Here is a 14,251-nt window from a genome sequence, read left to right as displayed (position 1 = left end):
GACGGTGGGAGATCCTGAGGCGGCCCGCGGCCGAAGGCAGTCAGCGAGCAGAGTCCCGCCGGGACGGATACCCGCGGCATTGGAGAGTCCCGACTGCCCCTCCGCGGGTGCGAGACTGCAGGGTGAGACACAGAGACCCGCTGCTACTCGCCTGCGGGCGATCCCTGACCGAGTCGCCGCGGAGCAGGCGAGAGGCGCTACTTGAGACCCCGGCTTGGGCCTGGGCAACTAGCGTCGGAGCGCCCCCCGGGAGCAGACCAGCGGGGAGGAGAGGCGTCTCGATGTAGGCGAAGCAACGAGATGAGATCACCCCCTCCGTGGGCACATGAACAGGCGGCAAGTTGTCGTGATTCTGCCGCCGCCCAGCTGCCAGTGATCCTGGCACAGACGCATCACAGTGCGGTCGGGAGGCGCCACTCGGGGCCCCGGCTTGGGCCTGGACCGACAGAGGCAGCGCACACCTCCCAAGAACGAGACAAGAGGTGAGGAGCAAGCGGAGTGGCACCCCACATCAGCGACTCGGGGGGTAGGGACCCGAGCCCCCGGCGGGAACCACAGCCAGGCAGGGCCGCGAAGGCTCAGCGGCTGCGGGGCCCAGGCGCAGCCATATACCAGAGAGACCTCATAGAGACCAGGCCCTAGTGACCACACACTGGATCCCTGGGAAGGCCCAGCAGACGCGGCGTACCGAGTCCGGAGGCAGCTGAGCCCCCCCCCCCCCGAGGAGCAGACAACGGGCCCCCGGTGCCTGGTGCACCTCGGAGGCCTAGAGGTGCGGAAACCCCGCGCAAAACAAGCCAGGTGCTGGGCCACGTGGGCCCTGACGGGGATTGCGGCATTAGCTCCAGCCACAGCACTGGCCCCGGCCAGAGCCTACGCAGGCGGAGGCAGAAGACAGGCCGACGGGGCGCTGGAGAGCGACGGGCCTGCCATCGGTCTAACAAGAAGCAAGCACAGAGCCCCACGGAGTTCTGAGGAGGAGACTCGGGGGCCGGTCCGAGCGCCTAGGGGACTGAGTTCTTGGGGCAGCACAGCCACCCCGTCCATGGCCGCATCGAATCGTAGAGGGGGGTGCACCATCCCCGAAATGCTAGCGAAGAACATATCCAAAGGGGACAAGAGTCCTGACAATCCATCACCATCTGATGGGCGCTGGAGAGCGACGGGCCTGCCATCGGTCTAACAAGAAGCAAGCACAGAGCCCCACGGAGTTCTGAGGAGGAGACTCGGGGGCCGGTCCGAGCGCCTAGGGGACTGAGTTCTTGGGGCAGCACAGCCACCCCGTCCATGGCCGCATCGAATCGTAGAGGGGGGTGCACCATCCCCGAAATGCTAGCGAAGAACATATCCAAAGGGGACAAGAGTCCTGACAATCCATCACCATCCTCCCTGCCTAAAATCCAGGCCCGGGACGAGGGTGAGGCCCCAGCGACCAAATCTTTTATGGAGGTCCTCTTCGCCTCCCTCAAGGAAGACATTCAGACTCTTAAGCAGGAGATGGCTGGGGGCTACAAGGAGCTTTGCCGGGACATAGACGACATTGGGGAGCGAGTTGCAGAGGTGGAAAACACCGGGCTAACCAGAAGCGAGGAGGTCCATGCTCTACAGCAGGAAATCGTCAGGCTCCACGAACAGCAAATGGATCTGCAGGCGCACATGGCGGACCTGGAGAACCGCTCAAGGCGCAATCACATCCGCGTCCGAAATGTGCCATTCAAATCAGAAGAGCGGGACCTTGCGGCCTATCTGCAGGGCCTTTTCAGAGACCTTTTAAGGGAGCCCGATGACTTTGAGATCCGGATAGACAGAGCCCACAGGGTGGGCCTAGCACGGCAGGCGCCAGCGCCACCTCCGGATATTCTAGCCTTTCTCCCAGATTACCCGCTTAAAGAATGTATCCTCCAGGCAGCTCGCCACAAACAACCGCTTCAGTATCGGGGCCAAGCGGTGGAACTCTTCCAGGACCTCTCGGCAATCACCTTGCAGAAGCGCCGGTCTTTTAAGGTGGCCACAGCGTTCCTACGCGACAAAGGGGTCCCATATTCCTGGGGCCACCCATTTAGGATCATCTTTAAGTGGAACGGTACCCTACACCAACTCAGATCTCTACAAGAGACCTGCGACCTCCTGGGCATACCCCACGACCAAGACACATCCGGAGATGAGTCACACGCTCACACGTCTAATCCGGCGCTTTCGCAGCCATTCCAGGGTGGTTGGCAGAGAGTGAAGCGCAGGAGAGCATCTAAGAAGAACCTTAAGCCGGACCCAGCGACTGTGGCACGAGAACATGAGGCAGCTATCCAAGAAGTGACCAAAGACACGAATAGTGAAGATTGAGACGCTTTCACAGGGGTGCCTTCCTACAATGTTGCACTACCATGGAGGAGGTCGAGGCGGGGGGCCGCTGGGCCGCAACTGCCACATTTTTCCCCTCAACTATGTACTTCTCCACAGGCCTGACTGAACTGCCTGCAGGCCTGGGACAATATTTGCCAGATGGTTGTTCACAGTTGGGGTTGGGGATGGGGGGTGGGGGAGTTGAGAAAGGGGAGAGTAGGGGGGGGTTGGTGGGCAGTGGGGGGGAGGGAATGGGTGGGGGGGTCCTCCTTGTCAGTTAGTGCCGAGAGGGGTTGTCTTTTCCTTTTCGCCACCACAGACCGAGCGCAGCGCGCAGCAGGCCCAGCTGACCACTTAAGATGACACGCCCTTTGACTGTTCTCTCACTTAACGTGAGAGAGCTTAACAACCCGATCAAGCGCAGGGTGATTCTCTCTCTCCTAGAACACTCAAAGGCTGATATCTGCCTCCTACAGGAGACACACCTGCTGCTCAAGGATCACCATAGACTTAAATCCCGATCCTTCCCCTGGCAATTTTTCTCGTCCGCGAACAAGAAGGTGGCTGGGGTGGCGATCCTGGTGTCCAGATCCTTGAAGGAAGCAGAGATTAAGGGCATGTTGCTGGTTCACCGCTTTCTCGTGGCAGGGCAGGCACTCTTGATTGGCTCCATATACGCACCCAACGAAGGACAGGAGAAATTCCTACATATGGCCCTGGAGACAGCCACGGCCAACACGCATCCACAATTACTGCTGGGGGGCGACCTTAAGTTAGTGTTTCATAATACAGCAGACCGCTCTGGCCAACAGTTTGGCCAAGTGGGGACACTATCAAAGGCGGGTTACACTCACCTAGCAGATTTAGGCTTGGTCGACCTATGGAGGCACTCTCATCCACGAGCCACGGCATACACTTACTACTCAGCGGCCCATAAATCCTATGCCAGATTTGATTACTTTCTGTGCTCCTCCCAACTGCTGACTCGCACGCAGGACGTTGAGATCCTTCCAACCTCTCTGTTAGATCACTCCCCAGTGGTGGCGTCCTTTCTGGTTCCAGCTAAACCGGGCCCACGTCGGCATTGGCATTACGGGATAGCTTACTACAGAACCCAACCACAGTAGGGCAGATCAAAGCTGCCCTAAGCTGATTCCTCACCCACAATGCTAACGGCGACACTACCAGAGCCACCCAGTGGGCAGCGCTCAAAGTGGTCCTCCGGGGGGAGCTCATCTCAGTAACCGCGGCAAATAATAGGGAACGTGCACTAAAGAGGGCCGAAATCAGCCAACGTGTGGCAGAGCTGGAACAGATGCATCAGCGCACTGTGGCATCCCGAGCGTGGCGTCAGCTATGTGCGGAACGGAAGATGTTAGCATCCCTGGATCAAGATGTGGCCGGATATGCCGCGCTGCACCTAAAACATGCGTACTACACCAGAGGGGACCGCTGCGGGAGACTACTGGTGAGCAAACTGAGGGAGCAGCGCCAGAAACAACACGTTCGGGCCCTCCAGCCCAGTCATGGTGCCCCTGCCACCGCAGACGCGGCCATCGCCGCGACTTTCTGAGACTTTTACGCTGAACTATATACGGCAGACCGACTAGATTTGCAAGCAGGTCCCGACTATCTGCAGGAGGCCGCCCTCCCGTCTCTGAATGAGGCGCAAGCGGAGTTCCTTGATCGGCCCATAGGTCTAGAGGAGGTGATCTCGGTGATATCCCGGCTCAAACTGGGGAAGTCGCCGGGCCCAGAGGGTTACTCTGCGGCCTTCCATAAAACGTTTTGTCCACAAGTGGCCCCTTTGCTACGCGACCTATTTAATACCTTCAATTAACCAGGTGCCATCCCCCCAGATCTGCTGGAGGCTGCGATATCGGTGCTACCCAAGGCTGGCCGGGATCCCGCCCAGTGCAGTTCATACAGGCCGATATCACTTTTAAACATTGACCTCAAGCTATACACAGGTATCATCGCGAGTAGGTTAGCTCCGTATATGCAGCAGCTGGTGGAACCCAACCAAGCGGGCTTTATCCAACAGCGACAGACAAGCAACAACACCAGGCGGGTCCTCCACCTAATTGAGACCAGCTCACGGACGAGGCCGGGATATATGCTTCTCACCATTGATGCTGAGAAAGCATTCGATCGAGTGCACTGGCCCTACTTGGACCTGGCACTGCAACGATTTGGCATGGGAGAGACTCTCCGCAATCTTATTTTTAACTGCTATCGGCAGCCGACCGCGACGGTCAGAGTTAATGGTCACACCTCCCCACAGTTCCTGATTGGTAGGGGGGCTAGGCAGGGTTGCCCACTCTCCCCCCTCCTATTTGCACTGTATATGGAGCTGTTAGCACAGGGAATCAGGCGCCATAATCTCATTAAAGGCATCCCGTTCGGCGGGGATACACATAAGGTCAGTCTATATGCAGACAACATTTTACTCTCACTGATGGAGCCGATGCGCTCCCTCCGAGCACTTTTTATTGAGCTTCATACTTTCGCGCTGGCCTCGGGCTTTAAGGTCAACGTGGAGAAATCGGAGGCCCTGAACATTTCTCTGGCACCGGATGTATTGGTGGAAGCGAAGGCTGAATTTGACCTGCAGTGGTCCGATTCTACTATTCCCTATCTGGGGGTTCTGCTGGCGCCGACTGTGCGGGCCACCGACGACGCCAATTACGCCAGGCTCGGCTCGCGTCTTAGCGAGGAACTTAGGAGATAGAGGCCCCTCACGCTCTCCTGGCTGGGCCGCATAGCGGCTGCGAAGATGACTCTGTTGCCACAGATCCTCTATGTCTTCCAGACTCTCCCTATACGCCCCCCGGCGGGATGGCTCCAGAAGACGCAGTCAGACCTGGCGCGATTCATTTGGAATGGCCGCCGCCCACGCTTTAAACATTCGATTGCTGTACTCCCTCCCGGGTATGGCGGAGTGGGGGTACCTGACCTGACCTTATACTTTCGGACTGCCCAGCTCCGCACACTGGTAGAATGGCACCAACTAGAGTCCAGTAAACATTGGCTTTTCCAAGACCAGGCGGTTGCGGGCCGGACACTCCAGGGTGCTCCGTTCTTGCCACACCGCCATAGACCACCCAATCTCTACGCATCGCTGATCATGAGTACCGCCCTGGACATATGGGACAGGGTAGCGGTCCGGCATGACCTCACCTCCTTCCCTTCTCCGATGACGCCATCTTCGACAACCCCGACTTTTCCCCCGGTCTCGACCCTCATGCCTTCGGGGATTGGAGGACTACGCCCTGCAGGGACTTGGGGCACATGTTCAACCTTGATGGCAACCTCCCCTTCCAGAAGGTTAGAGAGGACTATGGCATACCAGAGACGGATCGTTTGCCTTATCTGCAAGTCCGTCACTGGGCCTTGCACCCGTCGATTAGACCCGGTGCGCAGCGCTTCCTCACACTGTTTGAAAAATGGCTGCTGACACGCACCTCCGATAGAAAGCTGCTCTCGGACCTGTACCAGCACCCTGTCATGGTACCTACACAATAGTGATGAACATCGTATAATGAAATCTGGCTTGATTTGCACTACTCACCAGATGTGTTTTTGCTCCTGGAAGTTCTCCGATTGAGCTGTTATTGAAGGGGAAGTAGCAGGTTCACTTATTTGGCTTAGATTTATTTGAGCCAATACTGCTACTGTTAACTTCCTCAATGCCACGAATAAAAATGGTGCGCAAGGCTGTGGTATGACAAGTTTATGTTTGACAACTTTCTGCAACCATCGTTTTATTGATAGTGGAGTCTCTTGGCTCAAAACCAGTGTCATGCTTTTGTCATACAAATGGGCGTAATACCTTTATGATATGCTTGATTTTGCTATGGTAAACATCTCTCAGAGCAGCACTTTTTGATTTGTGTCCCATAAACTAAGCTGACGGAGTAGGGCCTTTCACTTCTTACTGATTGTGCATATCAGAGGTGTACAATACCTATTATGGCGTTCGTCTCTCCCCATGGCAGCTATAACGCAGAAATACTCTTCTCCTCGAGGCAAGCGGACACTGACTCCGGCCTCAAGCTGCTCCATTGCAAAACAACCCCCCCTCGAGAAAAAGACTAAAATGGGAACCGGCTGTTTCTAACTCCAAGGTCAGAATCCCTTGCCTGACCCCATAATGGCTACCACTGTGTTCCCGACCACGTCGTGATATTCCTCTGAGAAAAGAAAAAAAGAAAAAACAGATTTCGATCAGTCCTCAAACACATCCCCCATCTGGACTACCCCTCAGGATACCGAATCTGTGAATCCTAACTCTGACCCTGGAGACCTAGCTTTATTGGCCAATGCTCGGTGGAGCTACTTGATAGCTATAGAAGAGATGGGCTGTGTACTACCCCTTCGGCCGTCACCTACCCAGCCTGACTTTGGGCAGACCTTACTTCGTCTCTCCGTTGTACTTTCCCTCCTACCCCTTTACTCCACCCACTTTCTCCTTTATACTCCATTTATCCCTCCTATTTGCTCTCTAATTGGTTCCTCATTGAGACCCAGCCGCTTTACTGATGCCCGGTGGAGGTACCTGATAGCTATATAGGCGACGGGCTGTGGACTTCCCCCTCAGCCGTCACCTACCCAGCTGGACTTTGGGCTTCGCCTCTCCATCCATCCTACCTCAATCCTTTCTCCCGCCAACACCTTTACCCCACCCCCTTTCCCTTCTAATCTACATGTATTTAATCTTCCGACGTTCGTCAAATGTAAGAGATGTAATTTTGTGGAACCTTATGTAAAGTGCTCTGATATCTCAGGGTCTGGCCAGCGCTATATGAAGCTCAAATAAATAAATAAATAAATAAATAATAAAAATATCTCAGACTCCCCTCTGATAGAATGCTTTTCAGGCACAGCCCAGCATTTTTCTCACCCAAAGAAACTTGACTGGCTCTTCATAGATCATGTCATTTCTGGAGAGCTGGCGGGTACCTGTATAGAATTTGGAAGCTACCCTCAGATTCCATCAATCCTACACTCTTGAATACCCACCAGAGTATCATCCACTAATCTAAAAGAAAGGACATCCAAGTTGGCAGCAGAGACGTACATGTAATATTGAGCTCTGTCTACAGCATAACTGATTATCCTACCAAATATGGTCTGCCAGAAACAGAGACATAGACAAAGAAACTCTTCCGCAGGGTCCCAGGAGTCCTGGCCAGCATTTGGGTACTGATACAGCCCTAGAGAGTTTGTGCTCAGAACACAGAGTGAGGTGGAGACTGGCAACCAGAGGTCATCCATGATCACCCTGGAGTAGCGTGCGAGACCGAGATGCGGCAGACAGGTAGGATCGGCACAACTTGATGGGACGGTGAAGAAGCCACGGGAGAGGGGAAGCAGTAGTGGTCAGCCTGTGGCAGGACTCGATGATATGGATGGACCCTGCTGCCCACAGGAGGAAGAGGTGGAAGGTGCACCGGTGTTGCCTGGTGTTCAACACAGTGACATGACCAGGACATGGTGGCGCTCCTCGGGCCAAGCAGGGAAGTGCAGGTCCATAGGCAAACTCAGCCGTGAGATCAGAGAGGTGGCTGGGCCCCATTTGGAGACAGTGTGCATCAGTGACATGGCCAGGAGATGCAGGCAGCAGGTCAGTACAAACAGGGCCTACATCCTGGATTACTGAATAGGGTGCGAAGACCTTGTGGCAACGAAAGAAAGGGAAGGCGGCTCTGTGTTAGATGGTGAACTGGGGTCTCCCCACACTCAGTGGAGCTCTAGTACCATCTTGGCATGCACAGAGGGAGGCCAGTGATGCCAGAGCATCCATCAACCGCTCCAGGAAATGAACACACAGACCTTCAACACTGATCCTATGGTGACTGCTGCTTTGGCTAGCCACCACATAGTGCCCTGTTTGCATTCTGGCGTGCAAGGCTTGTGGGGAGATACACAGCTTCCAACAGTGACCAATATGTGAATGAAGGACTAAGTGAGTGGCTGCTGGATGCACTGCCAGATCCTTGGAGAGCAGACCCAGTCTAGCAGCATTGTAAGCTGCTGTAGTACCTCCAGCAGAGGAACTAAAGAGAGATCTGACCAATATAGCTAACTTCTGCCAGACGCTCATTAACTATGACACACAGGCAGCAATAGGGGAACATAGTATGCTGGCATACTGGCAGACCCGCCATTTGCTTAACATGACTACTGAATGATCTGTTTGCTGTGAATACCGGAAATTGCAGGACAGGTTGTGCGACCTTACAGCTGCTGAGATCTTCAAATCTAAATGGCCCAGGTGACAGGAGACTTTTTCTAGGAACATAGGGAGATGCTTGACACATAGCTATCAGTGAATGGCCCTCTGAGCCAATTGGAAACAACACTTGAAAAATACACAGGACAATTTGAGCACATCCTACAGGCTATACAGGACACTCAATCTGAACTGGAAACAAAAATAGAGATTGACCTTTTTAATCAATTTGCTACATGCAGATCATACAAAACCTTCTGACTGAGTGGATAACACAGAATCCGCAATTAGGCCTCTGCACCCCACAGTCCAGGGCATGCACCACCAACTGCAGGGCCTACAGATGGAAGTCAAGGAGCTGAAGGGGTGGCCTGAGGATGCAGAAGGTAGATCTAGAACAATATCCTCCTCGTGGGCCTACCCGAAAAAGCAGAGGGCTTAAGTATGGAATTGTTCCTTGAAAAATGGTTAACAGACATTGTGCTGGCTGGAAGGCTCCCCAAGTGTTTTTTCCATTGAGTGAATGCATTACCTGCCTGGCCAGCCGCTGCTGCTGGGAGCACACCCTATAATAGCCAGACTGCTTAATTATCGTAATAGGGAACTTATCCTGCAACTGTTCTTCACTAAAAGCTCCAGGAAATACGAAAATGCAACAATCACAGCCTATCCAGTCTACACAGTGGATGTACAAAATCACTGTAACTCTTTCGGGACGGGGAAGCAACAATTGCGGCACATTTGCCTGAGGTATGCCTTCCTCTTCCCTGCCAGAGTATGTGTGGTAAAAGGAGACACAACACACTTCTTTAACACATTCGGAGGAGTCATGGGCATGGTTACAGTCTAAATTGGCTGTGGACCTGACTGATTCTGGCCTGAAGGTTGCATCATGAGGAGAAGTATGATCTAGTAGACAGTTTGATTTACTGACAAATGTCACAAGAAAGCGCATAACTACGAGTTTGTTTGTACAAACCACAACACCAATAATGTTGCCACAGAATAGACACCGTCACAGACACTCTAGCAAGTGCTTAAGCCATGCCTTCATGAGCTGCTATGATCAAAGGAAGTATGTGGTCCATGTTGGGAATCAGCCGATCCCCAACTGATGGAATTGAAGCCAAAGGAACTTGTTCAGGAGATAAATGATAAGAATATTTTGAATGGAAGCCCTGCAGATAAGCAGCTCCATCCTTCATAGCAGGTATAGCTGCCAAAATGTAATTATCTGTCTTAGGCATAGACCTTGTAACTGCTGCAATGGAACTTGTGGCTACTGCAGATTTGTCTGCCTCGTCAGCCAAAGAATTACCAACAGCATGTGCTCCCACACGCGGGTGGCCAAGAGTATGAATAACCTGTGTGATTGGCATAGCATGTTATGCTGTATTGCATTGCCCTCAGACTCCCGATAATCATTTTGAGACCAAAAGAATAAGTTGTCATTTACAGACTGGACACAGTGGTAAGAATCGCACACAATAAGAGTATTCACATCTGCAACTTCGATTGCTAGAATAAGAGCACACAGCTCTGCCAATTGCGCCGTACAGTCCCCAAGTGCCTGTGTTTGCACTGAAGAAGACTTCAATTCACTATTTACAATTGAACCAGCAACAATAGCACAAGCCGCCGAATAAGCATGTTTGTACCCAATGGCCGGCTGTGCCGAGCTGTTGGTGTAGATGATACATTTGTACTCATTCAACGGAAGCAAAGACAGGGGAGGGGGATGAACATGTTCATATTGTCAAAACTCCCATGTCTCAAGAGCAGCATCAAAGATAAACGTTACATCAGCTGATCTCAAAGATGTACCCCATGAATCAAATGGGGATGTAAAGCCATAGAGTTTGGTACACATGCATTAGTCACTGCTTCCAAAGAAGTGATAGGCAAACCATCAGAATGCGTTTTCCTGTGCCAGGATGGCTCTTTCAGAATTGCCATTTGGACTGCAGCTAAAATCTTTTCCACATTCGAAAAGAGCAATTCCGCTGCTGTGTACAGATGTGATTTATATGCAATAAATACTGTGTTCCCTTTGTTGAACGTTAGATACGTGAAACCTACTGTCCCGATATTATATGTATGACCAGGTTTGGAGAATATCATGTGTCAACAAGAAGTTAGTATCTAGCAGATCAGACTGCAAAGAACATAGAATAGAGGTATGTTCTGGAAACCAGCATGCAGAAGTAAATGTAGGTTGTACCAACGCAAAGAGCGGTTTGATACGCTGGGTGTAATCAGGAATGTACGTTCTCCAGAAATGCAAAAATCCCAGCAAAGACTGAAGCTTTTTCAGTTTGGAAGGAGATTGAAATTGTGCACATTTCTGCAGAAAGTGGGAGTCTAACCCCCTATCCTTCATTGTTGAGCTCGTAGCCCAAAAAGAGCACTGGCAAGCAAGCGATATGTGATTTTGCAAAATGAAATTTGTATCCATAGTCTGCGAACAACAATATAATTCTGTCGACTCGGACCAGATGCGGCATCAGCTCTACGACTGTCAGATAAATATCATCAATGTACGAGAATGCATCCGGGTCTATGCTGTGCAATAAAGACACATTAAATAACACCACTGGGTTTGGGCTCCCAACAGTAAAGCCAAGCCACTGACCACTATAGAACTGAATAGATGCCAATACTGTTATCTCAATTGCTTTTATATTACCACCAGCATATTGGAACTCAACACAACATGGGTCCAAGACTTATAATTTAGTCTGAATTAATCTTTTTTGTATTATTTCTACTTCTCAACACATTGCCTTGTTTTGATTTCACCACATTTTCCGTTTTACACATCTACATCACAAATACAAAAATTATTTCATTTAATAAAACAATCAGCTTACATATTCATACTCATTACAAACACACTGTCACTCACCCTTGACAACCATTCATGCACATCCCTCACACAATAACAGCACCAAAAATGTATTTACAATACATTACTGGTTTAACTTTTTACAATTTTTACAAAACCATAGCAGTCAATTAAACAATAATATTCTCTATTTACATGAATTTGGAGCAATTTCACGTTCTTATGGCTCAACAAAAATGGTCTACGCGTTTTGAACTCCTACTTGTTGTGGAGTTCTCATCAGGACCCAAAGGCTGAGGAAAAGAACAAAAACCTTCTTTAGACCTATAGTTCCTTTGTATAAATTATCATTGCTCACCACTTTTGGCTTTCAAATCCGCCTCTTACCTTTTGCAATAAGACTGACTTGATATGCCCGACGTGTAACACTAGAAATGAAAACCGGGTAAAGAAGAAAATCACTGCCTGAAAAGGTAATAAAACATGACCCAACCATCATAATACCTTGTCAAAATGGTGTACTTACATCAGACACACCCATTTAGCCCCTTCGAGGTGTCTCTTCTTCTTTCTGCCTGCTCTTAATGCTGTGTTGTGTTTACCTTTTCAAAGCGCCAGGACGCCCCTTTGCTGGGGCAGCTGTGCGCGATACAAATAAAAATAACATAACATAACATAACATACACAGGCTTGTGTTTCTCTAGATGGTGCAGATGACCTAGGAAATAAATACGCGATTTTTGTTAAGATAGCTGTTCCTATTTAAGACGTACTCGAAAGTAGAATGAAAGTTTAGCTCGTCCAGGACTTACTTGTTTGATTTCCAATGTCCCCTTTAAATAATTGATCGATGCGAGCTTGTGGGGCAAACCTGAAATCAAATGAAAGCTTGTAAGAGTGATGTTCTCTTGTCGCGAGATGTCTTAATAATTCAAAATAACTGGCTTGCAGCTAGTTTACTTCTGTGCGTCGCTTTTTTGACGGACCAATTAGAACAGCATTTCCTTCGGTAGAGTTCTACGGAAGCCTGTGGGGCTGTAGACGATTAACATACTTACTTCCTGGTGTGAAGGATCCTGGGAAATGTAGTATTAAGTAGTTAGGAGGTTTTAAGTTAGTTCACTCATTCACTACAGTATACCGATATGTTTTCGCAATATGGCTTGTTTATTGGAAAAAAGCGTGTTCATTTCTCGCCATGAGAATGAAATGTGAACTTGATGGACTTTGTATTTTTGCCGCACTTATGGGGCGTCTAGGCATTATATTTACTACTGATGTTGGTGGCAAAATGCTGTATTGATGTGTCACCATGGGAGTGAATGACATGTATATTAGCAGCGTTTTATGGGATTTCTGGTCGTTCTATTTCTACTAATGTTACCGGCAACATGATCTGCCTGAATAATTGGCAGCATATGGTATGCAGGGCGGCTGTTTTCTGCATAAATGTACATATTTGGAGGTCCCATCTGCTGGGACAGTAAGTGGGCCCCATCTTGAGCGCTAAGGGGACTATGCTTCATATCATCACTTTGTTTCGAGTGGTGGATAGTAGTCCACACCTGTCTTTGTCTTAAGTTCATCAAACGCATATTCGCATCTAGATAACATTGATGGCTCCTGGGGTATGCCTTGGAAAGGTGGACTCGCTTCGAGTTTGCGGATTCTTCAGCAATATGATAGTGATGATCAAAAAGGTGTTTTAATTTAGTTTGTGAATCTCCATTAACTCATTTAGACCGTCGACTGCAGAATTGTATTTAACAATTAGCATAGCTTCTCTTCTGGACAATTTTGCATCTAGGTCTCCCCCTCTGGTATCACATCCAACTTTCGAAATCACAGTCCATTTTAAATCCATTTCTGTATGATTGTTCAGGTGCCAATGATTTACTAATGGGGCCGTTTAGATGTTCTTTTTAATTCTTGATTTGTGTTGTGTGATTCTTGTTCTTACTTCTTGATTTGTCTTGCCAATATACAATTTCCTGCAAGGGCATTTTATTCCATAAACCACGTAACGTGACTTACAATTTGAAAAAGAATCATGTTTCCAGAAGATATTGTTGTGTTCAAAAACACAACCTTCTTCTGTGGTTGAACAACAAATACAAGTCCCACATTTGCTGTGTCCTTGTGTGGGGGGTAACCCTACGAAGGATCTTGCTGAAACTATCCTTTTGGGGGCGGGCCGCTCGTGCCAGTTGGTTTGCAATACTGTGGTCTTTTCTGAAAGCAAACAACGGAGCAGTATTCAATGTTTCATGGAGATTTTTTACTAAGTGCCAATTGCGAGTGATGACCTTTTTAAGCATATTCGCATAGGGAGAGAATGTAGAGACACATACAATCCTGTCCATTAATTTTTTTGTTCTTTTTTCAATAAGGCATTCCCAAGGGGTCCACCAGGCACGTTTCATCAACCTCTTGAGTAGTTTTTTGGGGTAGCCACACTCTATTAGGTTTTCTGTTAATCTCAGTGCATGGATTTGATATACATCCTTAAAATTGCAATTACGTTGAATTCGAAGGTATTGACCAAATGGTAAATTTTCTTTTAACCCTTCCGATGCTGATGACGAGCTCAGCTCGTCATCACCCACAGGTGGCGTGTGCTGATGACGAGCTGAGCTCGTCATGTAACGCGGCTTTTAAAAAAAAGCCGCACTACGCAAAAATCGCCGCAGCAGCGATGCGGTTAAACTTCATGGGTGGTTACTTGTGAAGTGGAGCGATTTATTTTGATCAGTCGTTTTTTTAAAAGAGTTGTTACTAGTCCCCCTTCAGATGGATAGACTTCAACATCTAGAAACAACATTCTGCTCTTT

Source organism: Lissotriton vulgaris, chromosome 3_1 (genome assembly GCF_964263255.1).
Source record: "Lissotriton vulgaris chromosome 3_1, aLisVul1.2, whole genome shotgun sequence".
NCBI lineage: Eukaryota > Metazoa > Chordata > Amphibia > Caudata > Salamandridae > Lissotriton > Lissotriton vulgaris.
This window is presented reverse-complemented; position numbering follows the sequence as displayed.